At 41.3% G+C, this 18388-nt stretch overlaps 2 non-coding genes across 2 annotated transcripts; one reads left to right on the top strand and one right to left on the bottom strand.

Moving 5' to 3' along the window:
• Window positions 1-13159: 13159 nt before the first annotated feature.
• Window positions 13160-13231, bottom strand: TRNAH-GUG (transfer RNA histidin (anticodon GUG)). The gene has a single exon. It is a non-coding gene; the product is annotated as a tRNA-His (tRNA).
• A 1096-nt stretch (window positions 13232-14327) lies between these two features.
• On the top strand, window positions 14328-14401 carry TRNAI-AAU (transfer RNA isoleucine (anticodon AAU)). Its single transcript has one exon. It is a non-coding gene; the product is annotated as a tRNA-Ile (tRNA).
• The last annotated feature ends 3987 nt before the right edge of the window (window positions 14402-18388 follow it).

The raw sequence follows: 18388 nt of genomic DNA on the forward strand, positions 1-18388 counted from the left end.
CCTAAATTAAGAGAGAAACCTGTTGAGTGGTACAGGCAAGTCGATAGATTTATCAAAGTGTCAAAAGTTCTGTGGATTGATTTGGATGGATTTTTTGACATTGTTGTTCCATCTGATCTTTGGACAGAATGTAAAATATCTATTAGTTGGCCAAAAACAGAACCTGAGCGAATTAAAGAAACAGGTGCCCCAAATCCACTTGTAATGGATTTTTATGAGAAAGTAATTGTTTGGATGAAAAACAAAATTCCACCCAAAGAAGTTGATTGGGTTAAAATAGAAAGAACAGAGCAGGAAACAAAAGAATCAGTTCATTCTTTTTATGAAAGACTACTGTTAATCTTTAAACAATACAGTGGTTATGAAAAATTAGATGAGAAAGACATGAGTCATTTTATCTATAGATTTGTTTATGGACTAAAGCCTGAAATTGGAGAAATGATCAGAACTAGTATTGTCGGATGGCAAGCACTATCTATTGATGATATTCTGAGAAAAGCAAAATATTGTAGCGATGAATTAGAAGTAAAACAGAAAAAGCTGAAGGAGAAAGCCATGTGGGCACAGGTAAAAGTGGCTGAGCAACAGATTGCCAGCATGGGAAATAAGAACACTAATTTTGTTCAAACTGGAAATACGAACCAGATACAAGGAAAGTTTAAAGGTAATAATTTCCAAAAGAAATTTAGCCCAAAGATAGAAGAGCTGAAACAAAGATTACCTTGTTTTAATTGTGGCGAAATTGGACATTGGAGGGACGAGTGTCCTCATCCTCCTAGAAATTTAAAGAATCCCTTATTGAATCCACAGATGCAGAATGGTGTTAACGTGCAGCAACAGCTACAGATGCAACAGGGGTTAAATGAATTTAATATTCAGCGACAATTACAACAACAGCAACAACAACAGGTGAATAATCGACAGGACCAGTTGCCACAACCACCTTTTCCGAATTGTGGGGGAGTTCAAAAATATAATCCAAACGTGGGATTTCAGGGATGTGAACAGGTAATAAAACCACAAAAACAGCAAAAGCAGCAAAGGGTTCAAATGCAAAATGCTTCACAACAATTTTTATTAACAGAAAGCCAAGACAGTGATTCTGATGATTATTGCTGACGGTGCCCGAGAGAGGAGGAAGAGTGTGTTGTTGGAGCCACTCTTGAGGTTGACCAGTCTGGTCCTTATGTAAACGGGAAAGTTAATGATGTAGACATCACTTTTCTAGTGGACACTGGTGCTACCCGTTCTACTGTTAGATCAGTGGAAATTGAAAACCTACCTCTCTCTGGGGATACCATCCAAGTTGTCGGAGTAAGTAATCAGCAAATTAAAACAGACTTAACTGATCCAGTACCAGTTGAAATTGGAAATTACAGAGACAAACACAGATTTGTGGTTTGTAATAGTAGTCCAGTAAATCTATTAGGTAGGGACATCCTATGTAAAATGAATTGCAGAATATATTGTTCTCCTGAAGGAGTTGAATTACAAACAATGGAGGAAGATGGTTTGTACAGAATGACAATGATGATGATGGAAGCAGAAGAAACAAAATTGTTTCCTGCATTTGAAGAAAAAGATTTACCTGAAGAGCTAAAAGAAACAGTGAAATCTGAAATATGGGATTTTACTGGGAATGAGATGGGTCTGATGAAAAACGTAGATCCTGTTAAAATTGCATTGAAGCAGGGAATAGAATTTCCAAACACTCCACAATATAAAATGAAAACAGAGACAATTGAAGGTATTACACCTGTAATTGAAAAATTAATCAAGCAAGGTGTATTGGAAGAAATGAAGAGTAGCTCTTGTAATTCACCAATTATGGGAGTTAAAAAGGCTAACGGAACATTTAGGATCGTACAAGATTTGAGAAAGGTTAATCAAATTGTTATTCCATGTTGTCCTGTGGTTCCAAATCCAGCAGTGATTCTATTTCAGATTCCATATGATGCTGAATGGTACACAGTCATTGACCTTTGCAATGCATTCTTTACTGTTCCTCTACACCCAGACAGTTATGAAATCTTTGCTTTCAGATTCCAAGGTAAGACCCTTGGATGGACAAGAATCCCTCAGGGCTATACAGAAAGTCCTTCAATCTTTAACGAACTGTTAAAAAGATCATTAGAAGATTTAGACTTACCAGGTAGGTCTACGTTGGTGCAGTATATTGATGATTTGTTAATAGCTGCAAAGACAAGAGAAAATTGTGTAACAGACACAATAATTTTGTTAAATCGCCTTGCAGAAGAAGGACATAAAGTGTCCCCAGCAAAATTACAGTTTTGCAAACAAGAAGTAAAATATCTTGGTCACAGAATTGCAAAAGGAAAAAGACAAGTAACAATAGAGAGAATAAAAATGATTCAAGCAATGTTACCACCAAGAACACAAAGACAGGTCAGAATGTTCCTGGGAATGGTAGGTTACTGTCGACAATGGATAAGTGGATTTTCGGTAATTGCGAAACCACTACAAAGACTGACCAAATCAGATGTAAAAGATCCAATCATTCTTAATGATGTTGAGATGGAATGTTTTGAAAACTTGAAAAAGAGCTTATGCCAAGCTCCTGCTTTGGGTATGCCAAATTATGAGAAAGATTTTGAACTGTATTGCAGTGAGAGAGAAGGATGTGCATTATCTGTGTTAATTCAGAGACATGGAAACCTAAAGAAACCTATTGCATATTTCTCTGCAGTTCTTGATCCAATTGCAAAAGCATTACCAGGTTGTTTAAAAGCAGTTGCAGCTACAAGTATCAGTCTTGAACAAAGTGAAGGAATCATTATGGGATTTCCTGTGAAAGTTTTTGTGCCTCATTCAGTTGAAATATTACTGACAAGAGGTAAGACTCAACATTTAACAAGTAGCAGATTGACAAAGTATGAGAAAATCATACTAGGAGCAGATAATGTTTCGATTTCAAGATGTTTGAATCTAAATCCTTCTACATTACTGCCTGATTCAGAAATCGTTAATGACATTGAGACAGAACATGAATGTTTAGATGTCATGGAATTCTGCACAAAACCAAGAAAAGACATCAAAGACAGACCTTTGCCTGAATCGGATTTTGTCTACTTTGTAGATGGCTCATGCTTAAGATCCGAAGGTGGTGTCTTGAAAGCTTCATACTCAGTTTGTACAGTCGAAAATATTAAAGAAGCATCATGTCTTGAAGGAGTTCGTTCAGCTCAAGTAGCTGAATTGATTGCTTTAATTCGTGCATGTGAAGTATCAAAGGATATAAGAGTTACCATCATTACTGATAGTCAGTATGGGTACGGAGTTGTGCATGATTATGGACAACTCTGGTCACAGAGAGGATACATGACATCAACAGGGTCACCAATTAAAAATGCAGTTTTCATTAGAAGATTAATTGAAGCAATACAATTGCCAAAAGAAATTGCCATAGTCAAGTGTGCAGCACACACTAGAGGGACTGATTATATTTCTAAAGGAAATGCCTTCGCAGATGAAACAGCAAAGTACTGCGCAAGGAAAAATTATTCTTACAATCGGAATAGAAGTACAGAAACTGATTCAAATTCATTAATGCTAACAACTATTGTAGAAACATGGAATGAGATTAGAGATTTACAAAACGAAGCAGATGATGAAGAAAAAGACCAGTGGTTAAGATCAGATTGTAGACAACGTGATGAAGATGGAGTGTGGGTTTACAAAGATGGGAGAGTAGTTTTACCAAATTGCATGATTTCTGACATGGCCAGATTATATCATGGTCCTGCACATTTAGGAAGAGATTCTATGGTCAGACTGTTTAAAGAAACATGGTTCAATACCAAATTTAGAACCATTGCAGAATCTTTTTGTCAAAGGTGTTTATCATGCCAACAAATGAATCCAAACAGAAAATCAGTGGTGGGGACAGGAATAATTGGTCGAGAGGGTGGTCCCTTTACCAGGTTACAAATTGATTTCATTGAAATGCCATTACACAACTGTTTGAAATATGTACTTGTAATTGTATGCTTATTCTCAAGGTGGGTAGAGGCTTTTCCTACACGACATTGTGATTCAATTACAGTAGCAAAACTAATGCTCAGAGAAATCATCCCAAGGTACGGTTTTCCAGTCACTATTGAGAGTGATGGAGGAAGTCATTTTGATAACAAACTGTTGAAATTAATTTGCGAAGCTATGAGCATTGAGCAGAAAATACACTGTGCATACAGACCAGAGGCATCAGGTGTAGTTGAACAAATAAATGGAACTATCAAGAACAGAATTGGAAAAATGTGTCTAGAGACAGGAGTTAAGTGGACTGATGCTCTTCCACTTGTTTTGATGTCAATAAGAAGTACACCAGATAAAAAGACAGGTTTGAGTCCTCATGAAATTTTGATGGGAAGAGTTATGAGGCAAGCTTTTGTACCTGTAGGTAAACTGTTGAGCATAAATGACAGTGCAATTTTGGATTACTGTAAAAGGTTATCTGATATGGTAACTTCTGTGTCTAATCAGGTGGGAACTGAAGCACAATCAAATGACAAAGTTTTGACACATGATCTGAGACCTGGAGACTGGGTCAGAACGAAAGTACATCGGAGGAGGAATTGTCTATCTCCTAGATGGCAGAAACCTAGGCAGGTAATCTTGATCACTACTAATGCTGTAAAGTGCAGAGGATTGAAGCGCTGGATTCATCCAAGTCATACTATTCCAATACCAACTCCTGAGAGTTCTGATGTTGAAAGTGATACCACAGATGACTCTGATTCTGAAGCAGAAGACAGATCAGAAGGTGAAGTAATTCCAGATTCTGAAGATCGACAAGAAAGTCGACATCTGGAAACTGTGCCAGTGAATGGAAATCTGACAAGAAAAGACTTAGAAATAATTGAAATAGATTCTGAAGGTGAAGAGAATCTGCTAAAAGGAAAGATAACTGAGGATTCGGTTGTCTATATTGAAGACAGAGAAGCTGAACCAAAAGAAGTTTCAAACCAGGAGAGTATCGAAAGGCAGAGAATAAGCTCTGAAGTAAGGAACAAAAATCCGAAATCTGGGAAGCTAGAGGTAATTGAGGAAGAGGAGGAGAACGAATTACCGAGTACCAGTGATGGAAGACAAAGTGAAGTTCCTGAAGGAGTAAAATTGCCGAATAGAGAAGTTCCTGAGTCAATTGAAATTTCAGACTACGAAACTGAGGAAAGTGACGTGGAAGGTGGAAGTGAAAGCAGAAAGAAAAGGACTTGGAAATCTGAATCGAATAATTCTGAACCAAAGAAAAAGTACGTGAGAAAAGCAGACTACTGGCCTGGTGGAAGATTGAGAGTCAGATTGATTAAAAAGCCAATAGAACAAGTTGAAGAAATCAGTAGTCAAAAGAGTCCTGGAAAAGAGGTTGGAGTTGGAAGGAAAATAGAAGTGATATCAAGAAAAGGGAAGAGAATAATTAGACCAAACCAGAAATACAAGTCTCCTGAGTGGACTTACTTAGTAATTCCACCTGTTATAGACATATATGATAGTAGTGAAGAAGAAAATGAAATCCAAGAAATTAGTGACAATGATTGAAGTACAAATTTATTAAATTGGCATAAGGCTGAAGAAATCCTGTTAGTTGACACAAGGTCGAAGAAAAACTGTTTAGTAGAAGAAAACTTATGTATGACATAAGGTCGAAGAAATCTTGTTTAGGGTTATAAAAGAAAAATATATTTTAAAAGGGGGGTGTATATAAATTTTAAAATTTATTTTTATTTTTTATTTTATTTTTGAGGCTAAAACTAACCTAAAAATGCCTTACATCAAGGAGAGCACTTCAAAATGCTCTGTTTTTAAAAGATGCTGTAAGATGACTCTGGTGTGTCTGCTCATTTTAGTACTGCTCTGGTTGGTACTAGCTGTGATTATACCTTTAGAAATGAATAGAGAATTACACAAAGTTAACATAACAAGCAAAGCTCTGGTTAGCCAAACTAAACATAGTGCATCTGCAAAAGTAATTGATCATCAGCCTAACATTCATCAAGATAAATCAATAGGTGATTTTTCAAGCAATACTTTCACAAAGCTTTTGAGTGAATATGTAAAGGTAATGGATGCAAAGGATTGTTATGTGTGCGTTAAGTTGCCCGCTTCTGTTTCTGAGGGAGTAACATATAATATGCTTCCTCTCACTTATGCTGTTACATGTAGTGTATTAACTAGTTTATTTTATCAAACTGGTCGTTTAGAATATTACTATTCAAATTATGATGAGATTTTTGCTAATGTCAAGATTGATAATGCTTTAAATAAGCATAAGAAAGCTAAACAATTGAGAGAATATTTCCTTGTTACTAACGAACTCACTTATGAGTATGCTTACAAGAATAATCTAACATGTAAATTAAGTGCTGAAGGAAAGAAATTTCTGAATATGGTTGAGGAGAGAAGAGCAATTTATAAGAGAAATGAATTAGTCAAGCAGACTAAGTCATCATTCTGGCAAAAAGAGGATGAGAAACTAAATGGCAAAATGCTTGAAAATATTGCAATTCACATAGACAAACCTGTTAGTGGAAAGCTTTGCATTAGAAGAGATAACACACTTTTTGATAATTATTTTGTAGGTGCAAGCAACTGTGAAGATACTTATCAGATTTTGGGAGGTTGGGGATTTAAAGGTGGAAAAGATCCTATCTTTCCTGGAATTTATTTTGTTTGTGGTGACAAAGCCTACTACAACCTTCCAGACCATTGGTATGGAACTTGTTATGTGGGAATTGTTTTTCCTAAAGTGTTTCATGTTGACAGAGATTCAGAAGGATTATTTAAAATCCATAATTATGTAAATAGAGCTAAAAGAGAAACTTTTACTGAAGTTCTGGGAGATATTTTTCAAGCTGTAATACCTTTTGTTGGTATAACCTTAAATGCAGGGAGAATCAGAAAATTGTCCACTATAGTTGATAGATTATCAACTGACACTGCTGATGGATTTCAATTAGTGAATGTTGAAGTTATTGCAATTAGATCCATGGTAATTCAAGATCGTCTTGCTTTAGACATACTCTTAGCAAAAGAGGGAGGAGTCTGTGGCATTTTACATGTCCAACATTGCTGTACATATATACCGGATGAAAGTAAAAATATTGAAATGTATATTAAGAATATTACACAAATGCATTCTGAAATAATTCCTTTAGAAGAAGAAGATTTTACTGGGAAACTTTCAAATAGGTTTCAAGCAATTAAAAACTGGTTTCATAATATCGGAAGTTCAATTCTTGGCAAGATTCTGGCACCTTTGATTATAATTATATTCATTTTTATTTTGACTAAAGTAGGTTGTTTGTTGCATAAAAGAAAGAAGCATTTGAGAGAAAAGAAAAGAATCTATAAACTCAGAAAAGAAGAGGATAGGGAGATTGAGTTGCAGGAGTTACATAGAGAGCGTCATGTTAATTGCAAGGATTATGCTGAAACAGACTTTTAGGTTTACTAATACAATGAATTTGAATCGATTTCTTATAAAATAAATTTACCAAAATTTTGAGTGCTGGTGTGGTGATTTGTTAATCACCAGATGAGGGAGTTGATGGAGCGAGATAGAAAACAAAATTTTGTTTAAACTCGCAAAGTCATATTTCCATAACATGAATAAAATTATTAATGATTTGTGATATGTCGTGCTAATACAACCTAGATTAAACTTCACACGTGGGGGGACTAACATGTGTGCTCATAAACGTGCATAAATGTTGCATCTTTTTGTTTGTGCAAAATAATAAAATAATTTATTGTTTTCGTTTTTGTCATTACTAACTGCTGCATATTTAAAATAAGCATGTGCTTGTTTTGCTTTTTCTTGTCTGTGTGATGTCATTTCTACTATTCTAGGTGCATATGGGTCTCATTGAAAAACGGAGACTGGTAAATATAAACGCTGCTTTATTTGTTTGCAATGGCTAGGTAACATTTTGATTAATCGGGTGGGTTAATTATTTAGTAAACCATGGGGTGGATACAGAATATACTTTATTTCTTACATTAATACTTTTCTTGTGTTTGTTTTATACTAGAAATCATAAGTTGCCTGCTTTTGAGGCCTAACTATTTGAGCCGCACAAAAAGAGCTAATTCATATTTCTGCAGAAAGTCACGAGACGCCCATTCTGAATTAAAACGTTTATTGAAGCTGCATTCACAAAGCAAAAACTGATGAGCTGACATCATTCTGTCGGACATGGCCAAGGTCGAAAGTGAACTTTTTGTCAGTCCTTAACTTGGCATCCGCGGAAGTTGCACTGAAAGACTATGGAAGCTGCGAGGATGACTTAAAACAAAGTTGCAATCGCAGGAAGCCTCTGGCTTCACGTGGAAGAGACAATGGTCTTTGTAAGACATGATTTTGTGGAACTTTTTAAGAATCGGGTGACATGTCACTTGTCACTCTCAGCCAATGGGACGTCGAGTATTTCTGAAAATTTTCCTTCGCTAGTTTAGTTAGCGTAGAAAGGTATAAAAAGTCATGCCCTTAGGGTTGGGCTGGCTGCTGCTTTCTGACTTTCCGATGAGGGTGATGTGCTGCTGGACTTTGCGTGGAGCACGTAAGAATCCTCAAAGAACTTTACTTTAATTTCTGTCTATTTAGCTCAGTTAGGGAAATAGGTTTTAGAAATGCTAAACTTTATATAATTTCTTAAAATTGATTCCTTTGCTTAAATTGTATTTTTTTCATATTTCTTACTATCATGCTTGCTTTATTGCAAATAAATTTCATTTATAAAACTTACAACTTATATACCATAATCTAGAAAATAAAATCTTACTTTTGACAAACAAGCTGGTCTTGGTTATTTAGAAGTATAGGTTACCTTTAGCTAGATCACGTCGCCTATGGTGGTCGTTTAAATGGTTGGGTTTTATTCTAATGACAATATTCTTTCTGCAAATGTATAAATATGTTTATAGTTTGTAAATAATGTGTATATAGATTTATTCTGACCACCTGATTCAGTAGGCCCAAAATATATCAGGTTCATAAATGGGTCCATGTTTAGTATAGAATTTTGTTTATAGGTTATGAAATTGGGTAGCGTAGTTTATGATATATTTTCTATAGCCCGCTGGATCACCGCCAGTTCCACTCTGAAGAACATGCCCTCGCCACCGTCCCTCGCTTCTGAAGAGTGACCGCCAGCGGCAGATCATTCTCCCACCTCGCCACCAAGACGTGGAACACCCTCCCCATCCACCTACGGCAGACCGAAGACCTCCTAACCTTCAGGAGACTCCTCAAGACCTGACTCTTCGACAGTAGCAGCATCCCCCCCACCCTCCAGCGCCTTGAGACCCTCACGGGTATGTAGTGCGCTGTACAAGTGCTATGATTGATTGATAGATTGATTGATGAGGAATTATAGTAATTGATTTGTTGAAATAATGCGTTACGGCTTTAATTCGAAAAATACAGAATGTCATAATGTACGTTTTCTATGTTTGTGAACACTGATTGCTATTTCTAGGGGCAATTGCTGGCATAACAAACTACTCAAAAAGGCTCAACGCGGAAACGCGTCATCTTGCTTTTTGGTGCACAATAAAGTAATTGTGCAGTCTTCTGGTGTGCCGCTCCTTGTTTTCTCCAGCTGGGGTTTCATCAAGGATTTTCTTTTATATATATAGATATATATAGATATATATATATATCCAAAATAACACCGCACTCCTTCTGGACTATAGGGGACCCATGGAGAGTGGCGCACATGCCGGCGGAGCAGACCGGCTGTATTCATGCTATCACCGATTTCACTCGTAAGTACGGGCTCAGTTAAGGATGGCTATGTGCATTTCAAAGTAACTGCTGTTTAATCACAACGCGTTTTGCCTTGACAAAAGGCTTGATCACGTGATCAAGCAAAGGTTTTTAACCTCTTCTAGCCTTTCACTAACCTTCTCAATTAAAAATAACTGACTAACATATCCACCACTCAAAATCTTTCATATTTCACTCTACTAATTCACCACTAACACTGTATGGGTTCCAGAGTAGCGTTCTACTCGCAGAAAAAAGCACTTCAACCCCCATCAGAGGTATTAAGCGCTATGTAAATGCAAACCTTTTTACCTTCTCTATCCCTACACTATCTTTCTCAATCCAAATAACTGACTAACTTATCCACCACTAAAATTACTTCCATATTTCACTATACTAATTCAACATTAATCCTGGGTTCCGGAGTAGCATGCTACTTGGGAAAAAAGTACTTCAACACCTCATATGGGATAGCAAGCGCTATACAAATGCAAACGTTTTTAACTTCTTCTACCCTTTCACTAACCTTCTCAGTTAAAATAACTGACTTACATAACCACCACTCAAAATCTTTCATATTTCACCATACTAATTCACCACTAACACTGTATGTGTTCCAGAGTAGCGATCTCCTCGCCGAAAAAAGCACTTCTACCCCCCATCAGAGGTAGCAAGCGCTATGTAAATGCAAACCTTTTTACCTTCTCTATCCCTCTACTATCTTTCTCAATCCAAATAACTGACTAACATATCTACCACTAAAATTACTTTAATATTTTCACTATACTAATACACTACTGATCCTTTATGGGTTCTGAAGTAGCGTGCTACTCGCCAAAAAAGCACTTCAACACCCCATCAGGGGTATCAAGAGCTATATAAATGCAAACCTTTTCTTTTCTCTCTCCCTCCCCTATCCTTTTCAATCCAAATAATTGACTAAAATATCCACCACTCAAATGAATTTCATATTTTCACTATACTAATTCACCACTAATCCTTTCTAGGTTATAGGAAGTATATGAATATAGGGTGTCGCCTTCCCTGATTCCTACTTTTATTGTTCTATTTCACACCACAGTCCTGAAGAAGCGCACCAGGATCCATTAGGGACCTTTATTGAGCACAAAACATGTTGACCCAATCCCACTTTCACTCACACTCACGGATTATAAGAGCAGTAGAATAATACTCTTCCCTCTACTATATTTGTTTATTAGAGGTCCTCCTTATCCCTTGTTTATTACTCTTACCTCTTGAACCCCTGAATAAAATGTATTTTCTGGGTACTGTGAGGGTAATTTTAACTGCCTCTCACATATTTTAGACCCACAGACCCACATGCACAACTGCAGCGTCTCTTAAAAGATCTCTGACAAAGAGCCCTCTCGCAGGGCCTGTGCGGGACAGTAGCACCGCCCCCACATGGAGCAAAAACGCTCTTTGATGAAGCATGACACTCACAGGGGTGTGTGAGGGCACTATTTCCAAAAGGAGGAATTCCCCTACCTTCATCTAGATCCAACTGTGTTGATCAATCAAGACTACACTTCCTTTTTTCCTAATGCGCAACCAGAATAGGTTGTCTTTTGCCTTATAGGAACCGTTAACCCATAGTGATTTACGTGATTCTTTGGGAGCACTGGTACTGGACATGCTTTTTTTCCTCATTCGCTCCCTGTCCCCCCCGCTTCACATTGTGTTGTGGAGTGCTACTTTACCTGATGCGATACAAGTGAAATTTCAAGCACCCCCAAACATGCTTGATACTTTGGCTGAAGATGGGCAAGAACCCAGGCCCACATTTCCAGAAATGCACACGTTGACTGCGCCAACTTTAACGGCAAGCACTTTTCTACTTTGGAGCAACTCAAAACACTATGAACAGCATTTACCAGAATGCAATGGTCGAACTGGAACTGATTTTCAAGCAGTCTTTCCCCTTAATTGTCAGGCTCATACTGGAATTATTTTGTTGATGAGCATCCGTACACTCTGAAGCAGTGCATGGTATATTAACACTGGAATCTTGGGAGCTCCATTGTAGACAATGGAGTACTCCCTGCTTCTACGAGCCGGTAAAGGCCCGCAGAGCAACATTCCAATCTTTTACAAAGGCCTCTCGGAGCTCGAGGGAATTTAAATCCCCTCGAGCTTCGAGAGGTCTTTGTTTTATTTGTTAGAACCTTCTGCCCTCTAGTGGCAGAATGGTCTAATGGCCTTATAGCCCTTTGTAGCAGGGCTATACCGGCTATTAAAGTCCCGGTCCCGGTCCCGGCTCAGGCCTTTAAAGGCAGGAACTGGCCTTTAATAGCCGGTGTAGCCCGCTATATTAGAGTGTTGGAATGCTGGGAGCTTAACTGAAGATAATGAAGTGACTCAGGGTTAATAACGGTTGGTATAAGCCTTTTGCTCCAACATTCCAATGGCTGTCTTTGTGTTTCTCCCTTTTAAATTTAGATCATTCTACTCTCAGTGGGTGAGAAGTTCAAATAGCCTTAGAGATCTTCTGTCTCGGGCCATACCAGTTGCTAAAGACTCTCTCACTCATTATAGGCCTGAGCCGTACTAGTTCAGGGCCTTTAACAACCTTTATAGCCCTCAGGAGTGGGCTATAAAGCTATATAACAATGGGTATTTCAAGTACCACCAAACCAGACTGCTACTTTCTTCTAAACAGGTATAAAACACCCAGAAACATGAGACTAGTAATCCAAGCACTGGCAGTGTCAAAACTGGCGCCAAATAATTTTCTCTGTGTGTAATTCAAAACAACTGTGAACTAAATCTGACAGAAAGCAATAAAAGAACTTGCTGGTAGTGTACTCCCTCACCCCAACCCCCTCTTGAATTAAGCAAAAACATATCCCCTAACAGACACTGCTATGCCATTACAAAATAAAGAAACATTTGGATTTGAGGACGGGTTGTTTCACACACTTTCAATTCGATGCGAAGGTCTGGGCAAATACATCATTTTTGTTGGGGTACATTTTTTTTCCTGTACAGGTAGTACATTCTTTGCTCATAGTCGATACATTATTTTCTTGATGAAGGAGTATTCTTTTGACTTTGACTGAGAGAATATTCATAACCAAAGCTGTGATGCTTTCATTTAAACTGTTCGGCTTGTTTAGAACGAAAACAATATTGTGAAGTCAAAATGAAGTTTCTTAAAGTGTTCTCGATTAATTTGATTCTATAACAGAACTGAACTCTATTTCACTAAAAGCTTACCAGGTAGGCAACACGATTTTCCACGTTCTTTCACATCAAATGTAGGTACATTTTATCAAAATATGTTATCTGTATGTATGCAAATCTAAAATATAAATTAAAAATATCGCCCAACTGCCGTGACATTGCCACCCGCAATGCCGTGACTCGGATTCGAACCGAGGTTGCTGCGGCCACAACGCAGAGTACTAACCACTATACGATCACGGCGAGCTACTTGGGCTCAATGCGTCATGCTCTCTGTGGCATTAATAGCATATAACTGTAGCACAGTTGCTGTCCTCTGATACGTTAAAAGCACATCATGGCCAACTGTCTGCCTATGACCTAAAGCGCTTTATGCCCGCCTCCCTCTTTGATTGGCTGTAAGAACACCAATGGAACACCTATTTCCCTCTTTCTGTGCTTGGACCGGAAGCGTCATATTCGGGTGCCAGTGTTGTGTGACGATAAGAAATCATAAGTTGGTCAGACACAGCTTTGGGTTTTAACCGAGTCATTTTAACCGTTCAAGCTCGTCACGGTATTTAGGCGGAAACTGATGTCCTCTCATTTAATATGAGTGAAGCAGATCAGGCTCTCCCCAAATTACGTAGACGATTAAAGAAATGAGACAAGAGGCTGGGGGACTTTAGAGAGGAGAGTGCAGTGCCGAGCTCGATTGAATTGAAGTTGCTTTTATATAACTGCCATTGACAAAGCGTCGAGGCGCTTCACATGAAGAGAGTATGTTTGGTTAAGGTTGTTTTAGTTCCTCGTTAAAGTGCCACACATCTGCACAGGAGGTGGCGCTGTTGAAAGAAATTACAGTAGTTTGAGGTATGTTACGTGGCAAGAGTAGCGATGGGCGAACAGCCTTTGGAGCTCCTTGACAACAGAACAGCAAGGGTGGATTTAAGGGGTTGATGTGGTCACCTTTTTGTACGCGTTTCAAAACGTTCAGAGCGGCACCATGCAAGGGAACTTTCTGATAAAAACGTACAGCTGGGCTCAAAACAAAGGCCTTCTTGAAATGGATACCAGCCCTTCTTTTGTTTGAGGATAACACTGGATGGGAGCTATCTGAAGCCTAACAGCTGGACACCAATGTAGGTAACTACGTGTGTGTATTGGAAGGGCTGTTCGCATCAGTGTTTGGTGTTGACCCCCTCAGAGTTCCAAGCTATTCAACATTTTTCACTGTTAGACAAGGAAATACAGCTTCTATTTATAGGGGAGCCTGTAACTACACTTGTTGACAGTAGCACGTAGAAAAGACATAATATTAGATAGGAATGTATCTAGTTGTTCAATGTGAATATACGGTGGCCGGTTAGCTCAGTTGGTTAGAGCGTGGTGCTAATAACGCCAAGGTCGCGGGTTCGATACCCGTACTGGCCATGACCATTTTTATTAAATGTCTTTAATCCTCCCCAGCTCTGATTTTTTGCCACTTAATTCGTGTTATTTTACTACAGTAAGACTGTTGCAGCGCAGAGACGCGAGTGACGGGTAAGGCAAGCATTTTGAAACAGAAGGACAGCTGAAGGCAATATTGAACCTGCAGGACGTGCTTAGACGTGACGGGCTGAATGGAGATAAAGCACGAGTGCCTTGAACGATTGGGGTACAGGGTGCTTAATGCTTTTCTTTTATTGCTCTCTCCGCTCCACTGCATATTTATTCCCCATGCTGTATTTTTTTTTTCTATTTTTTTTTCTCTGTGGTTTGCTTCCTTACTGCCGGCCTACTATATAATGTAACATCCTTCTGCTGTTTACTGTGTGTATGTAAAGCGCTCTGATACTTACGGGTCTAGCTAGCGCTATATAAAACTTAAAAAAAAGAGAAAAGGAACATCCGCAAAGAAGAAAATTGAGAAAAAACTGCTTCCACCAGTACGAAACCTCTCAGCGTGCAAAGCATTTTTGTACTGCATGAAATAATACTACGGGAGTAAGTTGAAGTATCAAAATAATCTGATACCTACAAGACGGAAAGCAAGATGTATTCTATTGTTCAATTTGGGTATATATAGCCCCTACCGCCCCTGATGAAGCGTTGCAGCGCTTTATTGTGGAGGAAGTGAAGTTCAGAAGTGAGCAGAAACCCAGAGGTGGGAGACAGCGCCAATATTCTGATGTGTAAACATGCTATGTGTGATGAAAACGGGAGAGGGGTGATTGTTCACAGGCTTTCTATTCGACGTGCAGGCAGGGCTAGAGGAGGAAGCTACAGTATGAAGTTCAAGCACATTTGTGATAAACATTGGTAACATGACAACAGGGCCGTGGGATGGGATGTAGCCCGAGTAGAACCTTCTCGAATCTTCCAACCATGATCTGCTTACATTGCTGATGGATGCCCATATTCTGGGTCTGACTGCAGAAACACACAGAAGCCAGCGTTTCCCAAGTATTGGATGGCCTGGCCATTCAGACCCTGCACACCACAGAGTGAAGGTCTCGGAAAATGTGATCTCATCCTCTAGGGTCCCTAGATGCTTACACACCTCCAGATACACTGCACTTACCCAACTCCAGGGACCCCCATTCATCTTGCCAGGACCCTCCTCCCCTCCCCTCCTTAAAGAGACACTGCAAGTTCTCACCCACAGAGACAGGGCACCTCCCTGCACCCCAGCCACCTACAGGAACTATGCATGACCCCTCCACCCATGGTTTGAGATTTTCACTCACAACCACCCCCACCTACAGGGACACCCCACCTCCCTGCGTCGTGTGATCCTGCACCACAGTCGCTTACAGGGACTATCCCGGACTCCCCCATGACTAGAGATTATGCACTTGCCCTCCCTTCAGGGATACTACACCTCCCCACCTCCATGAAACCTGCACCTATCTGACCTATAGTCACCCAGCACCTCTATTACCAACAGGTACCCTGCACCTTCTGAGCTTCCAGGGCCACTTTGTCTCCCAGGTCCCTGCACCTTCCAAACCCCAGGGAGACTCATGCTCCCCTACCTACAGGAATCCTATACCTCTACAGATCTAGTTACCTCCACCTTTGCGCACCCTGCACATCGAGAACCCTTGCCCAGCTCTCATTCCCGAGACTAATCACCTCCTGGGACCCTAAACCTCACTCAAAGTACCCTACTTCTTCCCTCCACCACCTCCATGGACCATGCACCTCGTCCACCTACACGGATTCTGCACCCCCACACCACAAATACCCTGAACTTCGAGACCCCTACGCCACCAGGAACACTCCAACTCCCTAAACTCTGCAGCCCCTCCCTCTACACTCTAAAGGGACACTGCATGCCCTGAACTCCATGGACCTCACACCTCCATGAATATTTCCCCTGTACTTCTCAATGGACTCTTCCACTCTAATGACCCTGCTCCTCTTTTGTCACCTCATGGACCTTGAATCCCCAGCACCTTCAGTGATTATTCATCCATCAAACATCCAGAGACCTTGCTCCACACCATCTAACGGGGCACTGCACTCCTATTTCCAGGAACACTGTACCTCCAGGAACACAAAACCACCAGAGACCGGATACCACCCACCTCCAGGGATTTTTCACATCCAGGGAACATTTACCTCTTTCACTTCAAGGAGCCCATCACAAGCCCACATCCAGGAACCTTTAGAAATCATGTACTGTAGAGATCCTGTCTCTTCTCCGCCTTCTCCAGAAGCTCCACACCTCCTCCACCTGAGAAACCCTGCACCCAACACACCTCCTGTAACCGTACATCATACCGCCAACAGGAACCTTCCATCCTCCTGTGGACCCTGTACCTCCCTGGAACATATAACGTCCACAACCTAAAGAGGCACCACACTTTCCCACCCCAATGAACCCTACATCCATCCTGCCTCCTGGGATGCTGTACACCTCCTCTACAGGAACCATGCAGATTCCACCACTTCTAGTGATTCTGCACCTCTCATGCCCCCAGGGGTTCTGTGCCTCTCTTGCCTCCAGGGGTTCTCCACCTCTCTTGCTTCCATGGATTTTGCACCTCTCTTGTTTCCAGGGGTTCTGCACATCTCTTGCCTCCAGGGGTTGTGCACCTCTCTTGCCTCCAGGGGTTCTGCAACTCTCATGCCTCAATGGGGTTCTGCACCTCTCATGCCTCCAGGGATTCTACACCCCTCTTGCCTCCAGGGGTTCTGCACCTCTCTTGCCTCCAGGGGTTCTGCACCTCTCTTGCTTCCAGGGGTTCAGCACCTCTCTTGCCTCCAGGGAGTCTGCACCTCTCTTGCCTCCAGGGAGTCTGCACCCCTCTTGCCTCCAGGGGTTCTGCACCTCTCTTGCCTCCAGGGGTTCTGCACCTCTCTTGCTTCCAGGGGTTCAGCACCTCTCTTGCTTCCAGGGGTTTAGCACCTCTCTTGCCTCCAGGGGTTCTGCACCTCTCTTGCCTCCAGGGATTCTGCACCCCTCTTGCCTCCAGGGGTTCTGCACCTCTCTTGCCTCCAGGGGTTCTGCACCTCTCTTGCTTCCAGGGGTTCAGCACCTCTCTTGCCTCCAGGGGTTCTGCACCTCTCATGCCTCCAGGGATTCTGCACCCCTCTTGCCTCCAGGGGTTCTGCACCTCTCTTGCCGCCAGGGGTTCTGCACCTCTCTTGCTTCCAGGGGTTCAGCACCTCTCTTGCCTCCAGGGGTTCTGCACCTCTCTTGCCTCCAGGGGATCTGCACCTCTCTGGCCTCCAGGGGATATGCACCTCTCTTGTCTCCAGGGGATCTTCACCTCTATGGCCTCCAGGGGTTCTGCACCTCTATGGCCTCCAGGGGTTCTGCACCTCTCTTGCCTCCAGGGGTTCTGCACCTCTCTTGCCTCCAGGGGATCTGCACCTCTCTGGCCTCCAGGGGTTCTGCACCTCTCTTGCCTCCAGGGAGTCTGCACCTCTCTTGCCTCCAGGGGATCTGCACCTCTCTGGCCTCCAGGGGATCTGCACCTCTCTGGCCTCCAGGGGTTCTGCACCTCTCTTGCCTCCAGGGGTTCTGCACCTCTCTTGCCTCCAGGGGATCTGCACCTCTCTGGCCTCCAGGGGATCTGCACCTCTCTGGCCTCCAGGGGTTCTGCACCTCTCTTGTCTCCAGGGGCTCTGCACCCCTTTTGCATCCAAGGGTTCTGCAACGCGTCTTCCAGGATTCTGCACCCTCAGGTAAACTTCACCTCCAGAAACTCTACGCCTCCAGGGACCTATCAAACAAGTCCCTTTCTCACCAATCTCCATGATTAATGTATAACCCCAGATCCCAGAACACTCCGCCTCCTCCACCAGGTGTCATGCACTCCTCCTTCTCTCACACAATCACCCTTTCTGCACCATCTCTCATAGTGACTTCACCACCACCACCTATTCACCAGAGATCGTACATTTCCCTGTCTTACAGGGGCCTTT

Source organism: Lissotriton helveticus, chromosome 12, assembly GCF_964261635.1.
Source record: "Lissotriton helveticus chromosome 12, aLisHel1.1, whole genome shotgun sequence".
NCBI classification, from domain to species: domain Eukaryota; kingdom Metazoa; phylum Chordata; class Amphibia; order Caudata; family Salamandridae; genus Lissotriton; species Lissotriton helveticus.